Source organism: Astatotilapia calliptera, chromosome 22 (genome assembly GCF_964374335.1).
Source record: "Astatotilapia calliptera chromosome 22, fAstCal68.1, whole genome shotgun sequence".
In the NCBI taxonomy this organism is placed as follows: Eukaryota; Metazoa; Chordata; class Actinopteri; order Cichliformes; family Cichlidae; genus Astatotilapia; species Astatotilapia calliptera.
The window spans coordinates 17,285,710-17,299,280 of NC_137442.1; the positions used below are offsets into that span (position 1 = coordinate 17,285,710).

Below are 13,571 nucleotides of genomic sequence, written 5' to 3' on the forward strand. Positions count from 1 at the left end.
TCCTTCCATGCTCGGTCTACTAATGGAGGCTTCTAGGAAAGTATTACACAACAAATTTGTTGTAGGAAGTCAGGGGATTGCAAATGTCACTTTTGTACCCAAAGCAGCTTATCTGCAATCTCGTCTATGGCCTTGTTCACGCTGTTAATTCCTCCTCAAGAGATGATTTTGTGCTCCTTGCTGCGTCAGCTTACGGCAGACTGGGTGCCTTTTCTATCTCCCTCTTAATCTTCAGATCGCATGCTTTCTTTTGAATTGCATTTTCATGGTATTTAGGGTCTTTTGTTTTTAAAGTCTGCAGGAGATAAAGAAATCCAAGAGATGCTTTCGTTCACTCAGCTTCTCTTTAAGGAGATCGTGTTGGCTTTTCTTTAATTGACTTCCTCCTTTGGGAAAACCTTCAGAGCTACACTAAGCATCCTGTCTGTCCTGATAGTCTGGCTTACAATAACTGCTAGACACTCAGGAAGTCATAAAGCTTTAGCACCATACCGTGTCGTATGTATTACGCGTTTCACCCCGGGTGATGTCAACAAGAAATAAAATCTCCATCAGCAGCACTGGTGGGGTCAGGGCGATGTAGAGTGGTTCTGTTGTGCAGTGTGTTAAGTCTCCAGGGCACTGCTAATGGTCTAATATGAGTTGGCGGTCAGGAGCGTTGAGAGGTCGTTTACAAACGCTGTATTGTAAGGGCTCTTGATTTTAAGGGGCACTCGAGAGGAGTGTGCATTCTGACGTCTGTGCGCGCAGAGGAGTTTGCACAAGTCTTAGAACTTTAACTTCTGCACATTCTCCCACTTACCACTATTTTATTGAGTCACAAAGCTTCAGACTAGCTCACCTTTATCAGGTACAAAACAATTTTCATATTATCACCCACACACAATTTTACAAACGTTTACTTCAGGTAGCATTCGATCATCCATCAATTAGGGAATATTACCTGGTGAACATGTCAGGTGTGCTAAAAATCAACATCAGCTTAGTGATAAAACATCCACACGTCCTCTAAAAGAAAGAACTAGTCAAGTCATTTTCCGTTCCACATACCAGGAGAAACCTGGATACATCACTACATAAATAAAAGATGTAATGTGTAACTGCCCCTCAGAAAAAATGGTGTCCGTTAAGCCCCACCTTTGGCTTTGTTTTTTAGATCATTCTGAGCACCTGTGGCAGAAAACTATCACAGCTGAGTAGATAAACAATAAGTGCTTCATTTGGTATAAAAATATCCATCCATCTTCATATTCAAGTCAAGTTGCAGGTGGACGGAAACGTTCCCAGCTGTCATAGGACTAAAGGCAGGGTAGACCCTGGAAGGACAGACAACCATTCATGCTGACACTCAGCAGACAATTAACCTGACCCGTGCATCTCTTTGGACTGCTAGAGTACGTGGAGACAACCCACACAAGCATAGAGAAACCGGCCTCACAGGATCTTCTTCCTGTGAGGCAAGAAGGTGTCTGCATCACCGTGCTAAAAACATACATTTAATATTCTTTTTTCTCCATAATAATTATCATCAAAATTTGTTGGCCTCCCTAAACAGATACTGCCGTGATTTCGAGTTAAGGTACAGTTTATACGGCCTGATTTGACTTAAAGTCTGCAGGCTCTGCATTCCTATATGAAGCACCGCCCTGAGGCAAAGTAAGAAAGGTGTGGGAGGTGTAGTTTTGTAAGCTAGGGACCCTCCACTAAGCAGTTCTGATGGTATAAAACAGGTTTTTCCTCCACGTTTCACCTTTCTATGTCCGTACACGTCTGTGAATAATATCAGTGAGTGTCACCTCTGTGTGTGTCCTGCTCTCTGCTCACATCACATCTTGCCACATTATCCACCCACTGCGGCAGGGTGGATTTGCCACTGGCCACCTCAGCTTCCTTGAAAGTGTCAGAGTGTGAAGGTGCCTCACTTGCATTTTCCTCTCGGCCGGCTGCCCGCACACTGAGCGCGCTCTAATATATTCTTTCTCATCACTCACTCCTCTCTGCCTCCACCTCGTTCTGTCACGCTGATGTCTGCCACTTGCTAATTGGTTCATCTCTATTCCAATGACTCTGTGTGCGTGACCATTTTCGGTGTATTTTTTGAGTCTAAATTCCCGAGTGTGGCTTTGTGTGTGTGTGTGTGTGTGTGTGTGTGTGTGTGTGTGTGTGTGTGTGTGTGTGTGTGACTGACAGCAGATTTTCTGCCACCAGCCGGCATCCTGTTTACTGCTCTGATGCACATTCAGCTGGTTCATTTGGTTTTCAGCCCTCCCTGGGGACACACAGAGCCGCCCCCATTAACTGATTTGAGAAGGGCTGTGGCAGCCACTGCTGCTTTGTAAATAAATATTCTACCATGTTACATATTTATTATACACGCTTTGGCCCTCTAGTTCATGTAGCTGAGCAATAGTGTGTTGACGACACAGGGTTCAGCAGTGGGATTATGCAGTTTTTGGCTTCAGTTGTGCCTGTTACGTTCAGAGCATAATTAAGTCTCTGCTGGAGGCTGCAGGCAGCCTGCTGCAGCTACCTAGGTTAGAAATATTGGTAAGTAAAAGTGTTTTAAAACCTCAAAGTCTCAACAAAGGTTCCTGTTTTGATTACACTGTGCATATTTTATAAAGTTTCATTGTGAGTAGTGTATTAAAGAGCTTCACGGGGCCTACAAACACCCTGTCATCATCATCTCCTCAACCGGTTCGTAGACAAGCGGCATCATGTTAAACGCTCAGCAGGTAGCTGTGTCTCAGTCTTTTGACTGAATTACAAACAGATTTCACAACAGCAGTTGTCTCAAGGTGGGGCGATCGTGGCTTGTGGGACGATCGTGGCTCAAGAGTTGGGAGTTCGCCTTGTAATCGCAAGGTTGCCGGTTCGAGCCCCGGCTCGGACAGTCTCTGTCCTTGTGTCCTTGGGCAAGACACTTCACCCGTTGCCTACTGGTGGTGGTCAGAGGGCCTGGTGGCGCCAGTGTCCGGCAGCCTCGCCTCTGTCAGTGCGCCCCAGGGTGGCTGTGGCTACAATGTAGCTGCCATCACCAATGGGTGGATGACTGGATATGTAAAGCGCTTTGGGGTCCTTAGGGACTAGTAAAAGCGCTATATAAATACAGGCCATTTAATATTGTAAGGTAAGCACTTTGGCGACAATGGAAAGGAAGAACTTCCTTTTAACAGGAAGAAACCTCCGGCAGTGTCAGGTTGAAAGTGTATGTTTACCATAAAGACTCAAGAGTCACAAGTGAATAAGCATATTTCCCAAAAGTCAAAAAATATAGACTTTGTTAACAAAAACAATAATTTTGTGCATATTCTCTCCATATCTGCTTTTGATTTTCCTACTCTCTGTTTGGAAGTCCCCTCTCCGCTCACCGCTATGAAAAATGGAATAACCTCTGGTCTGTGAAATGAGAAATCAAATGGAATTGTGAAAACGGTGAAGGCAGAGCTTCATCTGTGCTGTTGCAATCTTCGTGTGTTGCTCAGGCGTGTGCTGCTTGAATTTAACCAGAAATCTGAAGATAGCCGTCTGAAGGTTGCCACGTCTTGCAGCATCCTACCCCCCTGCTTGGCATGGGGGGTAGGATGGGGGTTGCCATTTGTTTCCACCCCCCACTCCCCACCTGCCGGCTGCTCCTGATTGTAGATGTGCCCTTTGAGTTCCTGCAGGCTTCCATATTTTACCATATCTTTATGGTCCAGCTAGAAGACGTGTTGAATATGCGATGGCGAGCTCCAAAGAGGGACGAGGCTTCTGAAAGTGCAGCCGAAAAGGTTTAACTGCAGATTGTTAAAAGCCAGGGTTGACAAATGGGACTGAGATTGGACAAGAGCAGGGATATAAATGGCAGGAAACTGGGGGGGAAAAAGACAAAACATAGGATGTGGAAGAGGGGGTAAAACCAGCAGAGCCGGAAAGGGTTGGATAAGGCTCGTACGTGCATTTGTGTGAAAATTACCAGCCTGTTAAAGCATGTCTGAAAAATGTGTTGCTCTTAAAGGTCAGAGGCCATGACAGCACGCCTCCTAGTACTCCTTTCAAAGCGCACACGTACACCAATTAGCAAAGCAGACTTTCTACTTAAGCCCCAATGTGTTATAGAAGCCTTTCGAGAGGCTCAGACCCACCCCACCACCACCAATGGCACCGTCTGGGTCATCTAATAAACCCGCCCCTGCTGTTGTCCGAGCCTCGTAAAGATGGATCACATTTCCATTTCAGTCGCAGGCGCACACCTCCGTTAATCCTTTTTTTGGCCTGTGTCTTTTGTCCAAAAGGGTTGGTGTCACAAGGGGAGATAAATGAAGTGGCATGTGGCAATTTTCAGAGCAGAAGCAGCGGCAGCTTCGGAGGGTGGTTTCAAGGCTTTGAAGAAGAAAGAATTACATCTGTGGCTGCTCGCATCTCTGACAGTGAAAGTGTGCGTCTGGGTTGTCCATGTGTCACCTCAGTGTGATAAATGTGCATGGGTTTGTGTGTGCGCACGTTCGCCGGAGCGAGAACAGGCATCTGTTGCATATCATTAGCAGCTTTTAGAATGAATTACCTCAGTGGATTTCCCCCACACACACACACACACACACACACACACACACACACACACGCACGCACACACACACACACACAGAGCACCCTTCATCCTATTCCATCCACCCTGATAATCCCTTTATCTTGGCAGCTATTCAACACATAAAGGGCCAATGCCACTGAATAATGATGCGGTCATATCTACTCCTCGCTCGCCCCCGGTGATAATCTTCATCTGGGGATGACAGTGATGGAGAAATTTTATGCATGCGGTCGTTCGGAGTTGAATAAATCTGATTTCCTAATTTCTGGGCCGGGAGCAGGAGTCAAAACAAGCCACGGCACATGTTTGCACACACAAAAACAGGCACACTTTACAGCCCACATCCAGGCTGTCCCTCCTCAAATTCCCAGAGTTCAATCCCCCCACCCTCCTTCTGCCCCTCCAGCCCACCGTCAGTGTTTGCCAAGAAGGTCACTTACGATGTGAGTGACAATCCCTGAAATCGTTAAAACAATCCATCTCCTTTTTTTCTTTTCATTAAAGGCAGCATGCCTCCATTTACATATTTGGATGACACGCCCGGCTGGTTTGTTTAATTGCTGTAAGCTGGTCGGCTGCACAATTACTAAAGTTGTTTTTGTGCTTCAGCATCTTATTATTAGGCGCGCAGCGCCGCCGACACCGAGCTAATCAATTTGAAACAACGGCAGACGTCTTTAATGCCCGAGCGGGGATAATAAAAGTTGCTTTGTCGAGGCGCGCGTGGAGGCTTGTGGTGCAGATCGTAGCTTGCTTCTTGAAATTTCAGTTTGCTTTTTCCTGCAGAGAAGCAAAAAAACCACAAGCGCGCGTTTGTCACATTCAGAGGGGAGTTTAGGGCAGCAGACAGTTACAGTATATGTTGTAGATAGGTGATGTTTTTGACAGCAAGAGTACACTTCTGCTTTTCAGCGGAGGGAGTGTGTGTGTGTGAGAGAAAAACAGTGGAAAGCTAAAGATTAATCGCAAGTAGGAGGAGGCAACTGAGCGAGGTCGAGAAAGCTGTTCACCATGAGGAGGAAAGAAGGGAAGGAAAGGGAGGAAACGAAGCAGAAGTGAAATCGAGATGCTTGCAGTATTTGTGAGTGAATATTCTTTTAATAGTTTGTGTTTTCCGTGCTGCACACAGACAAACATTGTTGAGGTTAATTGAACAAACGCTCACGGACTCAAGTCCTAATGATTTACATGCAGAGCAGCTGCCTGGGGCTTTGGCAAGAAAAGGAGAAGAAGAAGATAAAGGAGCAGATAAAGTAAGAAGAAGGGGAGGATAGTCTACCTCTGATGGCAAAAATGTGTGAATTTTGCTCAGGATACAGTTTGTGAACCTGAGATCTTCCCTTTGCCGCAAAGAAAACATGTTTTGTTAGCTCCCAGAATGCCAGAGGTTATCCAGCCAGGCAATCAAATCAATGCTTATTGCCCATCCAATTAGAGCCCGGCAGCTTCTGGTTCAGCTGCATTTCCGAGTGCGTTTGAAAGAAATCTCCCTGGGCCTCTAAAAAGACTTTGGGGTCACCACGGAAAACTAGCACAGGAAGGCAGGAAATGTGGCTTTTCCCATGGGGTAGTGTGACATTAAGTGGAGGCAGATTTTACAGACGCGCACGCATGTTTACACAATCCTCGCACATATGCCCAGAGCCTCTGTGTACTGCAGTGGCTCCGCGAGGTCAGGACAGGTCAGGGAAAAGCTTTGGGAGAGAGAAGATGTGTCATTTCTGGTGAAAGCTTAAGACACATGTTGCTGTTTCTGTAGCCCTGCAGCTGTTTGGGATTCAGGAAGAAGGGAGTTGGCAGTGAACTGTTAAAATTAGCCCCCTTTTTTCTTAAGATTCTGTATAAGAAAGTTAAAAAAGAAGATACATGTGTAAATGTAACCCTGTGGACTTAGACGATGTAAGATTGGTTGGTTTTGCACCTTTGTGCATTTCCTTTAATCTCTTTGGATCATTACAAAACGTTTACATGCTTCATATTTCACTTACATGTCCCCGGTGGGAAATGATTGTGAATGCTACCGCCAGCAGATATAGTTACTGCAGCTTGTAAGAAGGAGGGTCGTCATCTTGTGGGTGAATCTATAACAAATACACACGCACGCACGCAAATTTGTAATATGAGAGAGAGAAAATGAGGCAGCCTTGCTAAATTATGCAGTTTCAATTTCCCCATTTAGGGAGGATAGATCAATTTCTCAGACTAAAACCATTAACCCTTAGGATGGCTGGTGTTGCCATGGCAACACTCTTATGTCTCTTGATCGCAAGCACCTGTTTTCATGGGGACGCACCATTGCTTTGGCTCATGCGGGCGTATGCAGCGATCAGTGAGTTAGACTGTGCAAGGCCTGGATTGCACGCACGCACACACACACACACACACACACACACACACACACACACACACACACACACACACACACACTCACTTTCCTGAACTGAAACTTGACGGTTTCTTCAGTTGCAGTGATGGATTTGAGTAAGCAGATCCTGCAGCACCTGCAGGCGTTTCTATGCATGTGTGCGTGCATTTAATTGCATTGTCTCAGTCAGGGGCAGGGTCCCTTGTTGCACTGCATCCTGTCGGGGAGTTGTATTTCATCTACCCTCTCTGGGGATGGGTGTGTGTGTGTGTCACAGTGAACTACTGCTTGCCTATGCGGTCTTTCTGCTTTTTCTCGCCATGTATTTTTGTCTCGGCTTTTATTTTACTCCTCCCCCTTCTTTATTTCTTCTAGTAGCTGTGGTTTTTCTACATCTTTTTCTTTTTTCTACACCGTACACTTGTTTTGCTTCTTTTTCCCTTTTTCATCTTCAATTCTTAACCCTTGACATCAGTCCCCCATCCTTCTCCTCCCCTCCCCCATCTATCTCACCCCCTCCACCGAGCAAATGGCCCTCCGGTCAAGTCACAAGATGCTCAGTAGTGTGTTTGGATTTCATGGAGCATTTTTTTTTCTGCTTTGACACAGCCTGCAGGAGTGTCTGCATGCATCTCTGTGTTTATCATGATAATGCTGCCTATGTGTGCTTCTGTATACTAATGTGTGTGTGCGTGCATGCAAATGTCATTTGCACTGATTGGGAAGACTAGGAGGTCATCAGTTTCCCTTAACCATGTCCACATTACTCTGATGCTATTATGCCAGCAAAGGGAGGCATTGCAAGCATATTGCTGCTTTCCACTTTATCGAGATGGCTTTAGAGCACATTTGGTAAACACAGTATTTCAGGGGTGAGACAAAAGAAGCATGGCAATGTCGCATCACATCCTCTTAGAGCTGAATAATCGATACACTGGCACGAAGTATCGACGTTTTTTATTAAATCATGAAGGCGCTCCAAAGGGATTCGACTTAGCAGAGTCTCTGTGACTCCTCTTATCAGTGCTTATCAAGTGAATGAGGATGGCATGAACTGAAAGTAAGCGAGGACAAAACTCACACGGGAAAAAAACGTGGACAGCAAGTCAGAGCAAATCAAATGCCCAGATTACTGAAGTGGACTAACATTAATGCACAGACAGTGTATTATACAGCAGGAATGGAATGAGAAATATTTATGTTTATTGCTTAATGACATTTTAAGTGCCTTACACCTACAGCTAATTTAGAGTCATTAATTACACGTAGGACCTGGAGGAAAACCATACAGTTGCATAACTTTACATAGAAAAGCTCCAGCTGCTACTTTTGGGTGAAGAATCCCTTTTTTTGAGTGTGTCTGTATACCACGTTTAGCTCAGACTTGCAGCATAAATCAGGTTCAGATCATGTTCTAGCCATGTGACTACCGTGTTCACGTCTGCACAGTTAAAACAGTTTGATTTAAATCACTGCCATGTGCCAGATGTTTAAAAAAAATGTTTATGTTAATTATTATGTTTTGCAGTATTTGCATAGCGTTACTTACCTCTAGCAACGTCTATTAGCTGTGAAAGCTACCGGTGATCATAATCTGGTGTGACTGCTCCATGAAATTAAAGTTTGGATGGCAGGAGGAGGGCGTGTGGCACTATGCAGGCGGACGTGCAAGGCAGCATTCAGCATGTTTAAAAGCTATTATGTGGCAGCCTGTTCATATCAGATTAGAGTCTGTGGGTAGCAAACACAGATGTCAGTAAATCTGAGTAAAATGCAGCCTTTGTTTTTTCCCGTGCAAATGTGCTGCACGAAGCACAGACGTTAGGGGTAATTTCTAAATCACATGAAGTCCCCTGGGGATACTAATCCTGTAGGAATGGGGCTTTACTCTGTGATTCCCACACCAACTGTATTCTCGTGGTTAAAATATATATATATATATATCTTTGGATTATGTTTAGCCCCTGCCCCAAAGTGCATTGTTGTAATCCTACTGGTCAGAAAGGTCACCGAAAATTATCATCTTTTTTATATACTCCTATTGTAAAGATGGATTCTGCATAATGACCCCCACTCCCATCAGTGGAGAATGATGTTCAGAAGCAGAAGTCCTCATTGTTTGCAATAAACCCCTCTCTAGCTCCTTTTATGATGTTTGAAAGGTTACTTGGGTTTCCTGCAGAGCTCCACACGAGCACGACTTCTTGAAGAAAGTGGAGGCTCTTTCTCTCCCGAAAACTCGATTATTTATTATTGTGGAAATGCCTCTGGCTGTCCTTTCAGAAGCTTTCCCTGGGCTCATTTCGCTGCAGACATCCAGCTGTAAACCTTCCCCATCTGCGTGCACCCAGAGGACCCTGCAGAGGGAGGTGTCACACGTGCTGCGAGAGTATACATGGAAACCGAAGTGCCGCTTTCGCCTGTGGATGCTAATTTTTCGTCTCTGCATTTCCCTGCCAGTGACCTGTCCAGTAGACAAAACTCCCACACACCCACACTCAGAGTCAGGGAAACGCTCTTCCTGTAGAGCAGCACAGCTCAGATTAGATGCCGTGGCTTTTTGGCTCTGGTGTCTTGCATATAAAGTCCTGCAGTGGTCTGTCTTATGATTATGTCAGGTCTCAGTGTGTGTGGACAGCTGGGTGAGGGTAAAATTTGGGCTTTTACCTTCGAATTTCCAAACACATTCCTTCTAAAATGACTTTTCCAGTCAGTTATTATCTGTAAACAGAAGACATCCACACTGATTGTCTCCGTTCCAAGGCTTCTGCTTTCTTTCATCAAAGCCAGGGAGCACTTGGAGAAAGAAGAGTGACAGCAAAAGAAAGCACAGTTGTAGTCGTTGGCTTGAAGTCTTGTATCACATAACGGTGGCCTGTGGAGAGCTTTCCGCTGTGAAAAAGATACTCGGAGCTTTAATGTGTAGTGTTTATGAAGCATTAAGGAAAGAAAAGTATGCTTTGATGACAGAGCGGATGGTTTATTCTACGCATATTTTGTACACAGCAGGGTACCCAAAGTGGTATCCAACTTCTTTTGCTCTGGGAGTAAGATGATAAATGTAAGACTTTTGCAGAGAGAGTTTGGTGCCTTGGAATAGTGGAAAGTATGGGAATGGCCTCATGTGCCAGGAATTTACTCTAAGTCTAAATATTAAGACTGTATAAGTGAGTGAAGGAGTGCCTTAAAGGCGTTTTATATTTATGTTGTAAGCTTGCTATCTGCAGTCTTTCTAATGGCCAGCAGGGGGTGACTGCTCTGGTTGGGGAAAAGTGTCGATTGTATAGAAGTCTATGAGAAAATGCTCCTACTCATCACTCGATCTATGACCTCAGTAGACAGGCTCATGGTGAGGTCATGGTCTCATTTACTGGTTTTAAGATTCATTTCATTCAGTATGATGTTTATTTTGTCATTTATGGGCCAATATAGAGTAAAATAGACAGAGTACACTTTGTCCTTTCACTGCTTTGTTATTGACAAGGTGCAGTTACGCATGTGTGCAGCGTCCTTTGGTTTCTGAGTGAAATCACTCGTGACCTTGAAGACCTTGGTGTATGTAAGCCAAATTTAAATGACAGTTAAAGATGACCTCAGGCTACACCCCTGTAACGTTTTACTAGGATACATTCAGAACTTTTCAAACTATTGTGTTATTGTGTTTTGCTTTTCGTATTTTTAATTTTATGCTCCTGTCATACTGAAAAATCTTATCTGAGAAATCCAAAGTTAAGTGTTAAAGTGGGGTTTGCTTACATGTGTCTAGAGGCTGGTTAACACTCCTGACACACCACTCACGCATCCAAAAACAGAGGTCTGAACTGTCTTTCATTCCTCAAACCTCAAACTATCCTTACAACCTGTTGCTGACTTTTTCAAGAAAACACCGCCTGAAATCTGCCATGACACACTGAAGTACTGAAGGACATTTCATAAGTTTGGCTTAGTGGTTCCAGGATTAGTTTTGATCCACAGAAGCTAAATTGAGTCGAGCAGGATACCCTACCGTGCTGAACACGCCAAAACCACCAGTTACAGACTCGTGATCTCCTACGAGTTTCTTTCACAAAACATCCCTGCGGAGATTTATTTATTTATTCCTCCCTTTTTTTCCACTCAACCACCATAAATAGCGGCGATGGGTAGAAGGAAATGTTGCCATGGCGACACAGCGCCGTGGCAGCCGGTAATTATTCTGGTTTAAGTGCCAGCGCGAGCCACGGGCGAGCTGGCACGCAGCGGCAGATAGTGACACCTGGACACGAGCCTCTCAGGCGAGGTCAGATACGGCGTCTGTGAGGTAACTGTCCCAGGGGACCCCAAAGCATTCGGACTATTTTTAAGTCATTTCAAGCAAAATCAGAGTGTATAACTGAACCTGCACCCTGTACGTGTACAATGTAAAATACTGCAGTGCATACTGCGCACGTTACATGTTATGGGACACAGTTGAGTGATGATGTCACCTGGTTATTATCTTCTCGGTTACATGGGCTGACTGATCAATACATCGCATGTGTGAAAGATGCAGTGCTTATTGTGTGTACTGCATACAGCTAGTGTGTGTTTGTGCATGAGAGGTTGCAAGCAGCCTGTTGTCCAATATGTATTTGCTATGGGCATTAAAAAACAAACACTCAATAGCCTCGCTGCTCTCCCACTCACATGCCTGCCCAGCCTACATCTGTGCACGCACACACACTCGCAGGACAACACCACCCTCCAATGATAACATTAACTCATCTAACCCCCCCCTTTTTTGTTATCTGCTCTCTTCCAGGCAAGGCCGACCTGACTAATCATCCAAGGTGTCAAGGTAAGGCTTTGTTAAGTCTGTTGGTGTCTCGTACCAGGCGCACCTGTGTGTTTTTGTACAGGGATAAACACAATCGGCTTTCTGACAAAGGCGGGAATTCCTCAGCGTCTTCTTGAAGAAGACGAAGGCGAAATTAAAACTGCGCTCTGCAGCTCCATCTGATTTGCAAACAAAACTTCCATGCTGCTCGAATACGACGAGTGCTACATCAGCTCCCACACTCCCCAGTCACATTAGCATAGGCGAGCAGAGAGACACAATGGAGTTTTTCACCGCCGGCACAGAGTACACACATTCTTCGCACACACATACACTCCAGACAGGAGTTTGGCTCCTGCACTCTCCAAGAAAAAAGACGAGGGAAGATAGGTTGTCATGTTTTTGTCACTGCCACTTGCCACCAGGTCTGCTGTAGCTCTCTGTTGTGCTGTGACTGAAAGGAGAAAGAGTGTGTGCGGTTTATTTTCGCTCCCATTTTTCATTGTGCGGTTTCACTCCTTCTCCACACTGTCTGCCCTGAACTATTTCTCTATCTTAGTCACGGGAGTGCACGACATCCCCTCCCTGCACACACACAGTGGGATACAAACCACCCTCTCCACATTTATTTATTTTTATTATTTTAGGCTCACAATCCCTCCCCACCCTTTTGTGACTCACCCGCAGCTCCACACAGCCCCCATAAATCATCCGTGATAAAATCAGGGGTTCCATCAGTTCAGCTAAACCCAACTTTAGCTGTTAGACGGAGACGTGATGAGGTTTCTGATGCTGTGCGCAGAGCCCAGACACCAGTTGTTGGAGGCACTGTTGTGAGGGCCACTGCAGCAGACTGAGGCAGATCGCTGTCTGCACTGCGGTCTCACACTGCTCGCTTCTGCCACCTGCTGGTCATGTCTAGTCAGTGTGTGCAGTTCAAATATTTATAAGGAATGTTAAAGAATCTAAATGAATTAGCCAAAAACAGCAATTCATTTATTGTAGTATGCGTCTCTGTAGTTGGAGCTTCACAGGTGTCCAAGACACAAAACAGCTAATGCACCTGGTGTCCTCTGTTCCACTAGGCGTTGGTGTAGTAGCTTATTTAAAGTCACTCTCACAGATAATTAAGAAAATAGTCCAGTAGTTTACATGTGCATTTCAATGTACCAATGTGCCAATCTCATGACAGCAACTCAGTGCATTTAGATGTGTAAACAAGACGACCGGCCGAAGTTCAAACTGAGCATCAGAATGGGGGAAAAAGTAATGTCAGTGACGCTGATTGTGACATGGTTGTTGGTCTGAGTGTTTCATAAATTGCTGATCTATCAACCACCTCTAGGGTTTATAGAGAATGGTCTGAAAAAGAGAAAATAACCAGTTAATGGCAGATCTGCGGGAGGAAATGCCTCCAGAGTAATCAGATTGCAGTCCGATAGAGCCTCTTTGGGTTCAGGTAGAACAGGAGATTCTCGTCGTGGATGTGCAGCCGACAAATCTGTAGCAACTGTGTGAAGCTCTCATGTCAACATGGACCAAAATCTTGTTGAATCTATACATGAAGAACTGGGACAGCTGACCTGTGCAGTCAAAGTGACAAAACAAAAGCGAGTGTAGAGGTTCAGTTTTTCTACCAAAGAAAGCCAAACATATTTTTACATTTTAGAGCTGATATTAAAGGAGTTTAGACGAGATTTGAGATGAAAACATTTCCTACAGCGTGCTGGGCAGCATAGCCAGGAAATATGGAGGGTTTCCTCTATTAAGGTGTGTCATTTCTTCGAAAAGCATAAGCAATGTTGAATATTTTTAGGGTGTGTATCATAATCACCTTCCAT

The 13,571-nt window shown here is 44.9% G+C and overlaps 1 protein-coding gene across 5 annotated transcripts in view; it reads left to right on the forward strand.

Annotated features, from left to right (window-relative positions):
• pag1 (phosphoprotein membrane anchor with glycosphingolipid microdomains 1) overlaps positions 1 to 13,571 on the forward strand; it is a 59,796-nt gene that overhangs the window by 27,372 nt on the left and 18,853 nt on the right. For 4 of the 5 annotated variants that reach the window (XM_026155477.2, XM_026155475.2, XM_026155479.2 and 1 more), the window contains one exon: positions 11,716 to 11,751. The gene's annotated coding sequence lies outside the window, so the exon portion shown is untranslated. Of the gene's footprint in view, positions 1 to 5,628; positions 5,652 to 11,715; positions 11,752 to 13,571 lie in introns of those variants that run through there. The other variant, XM_080296588.1, reaches the window with a different exon arrangement.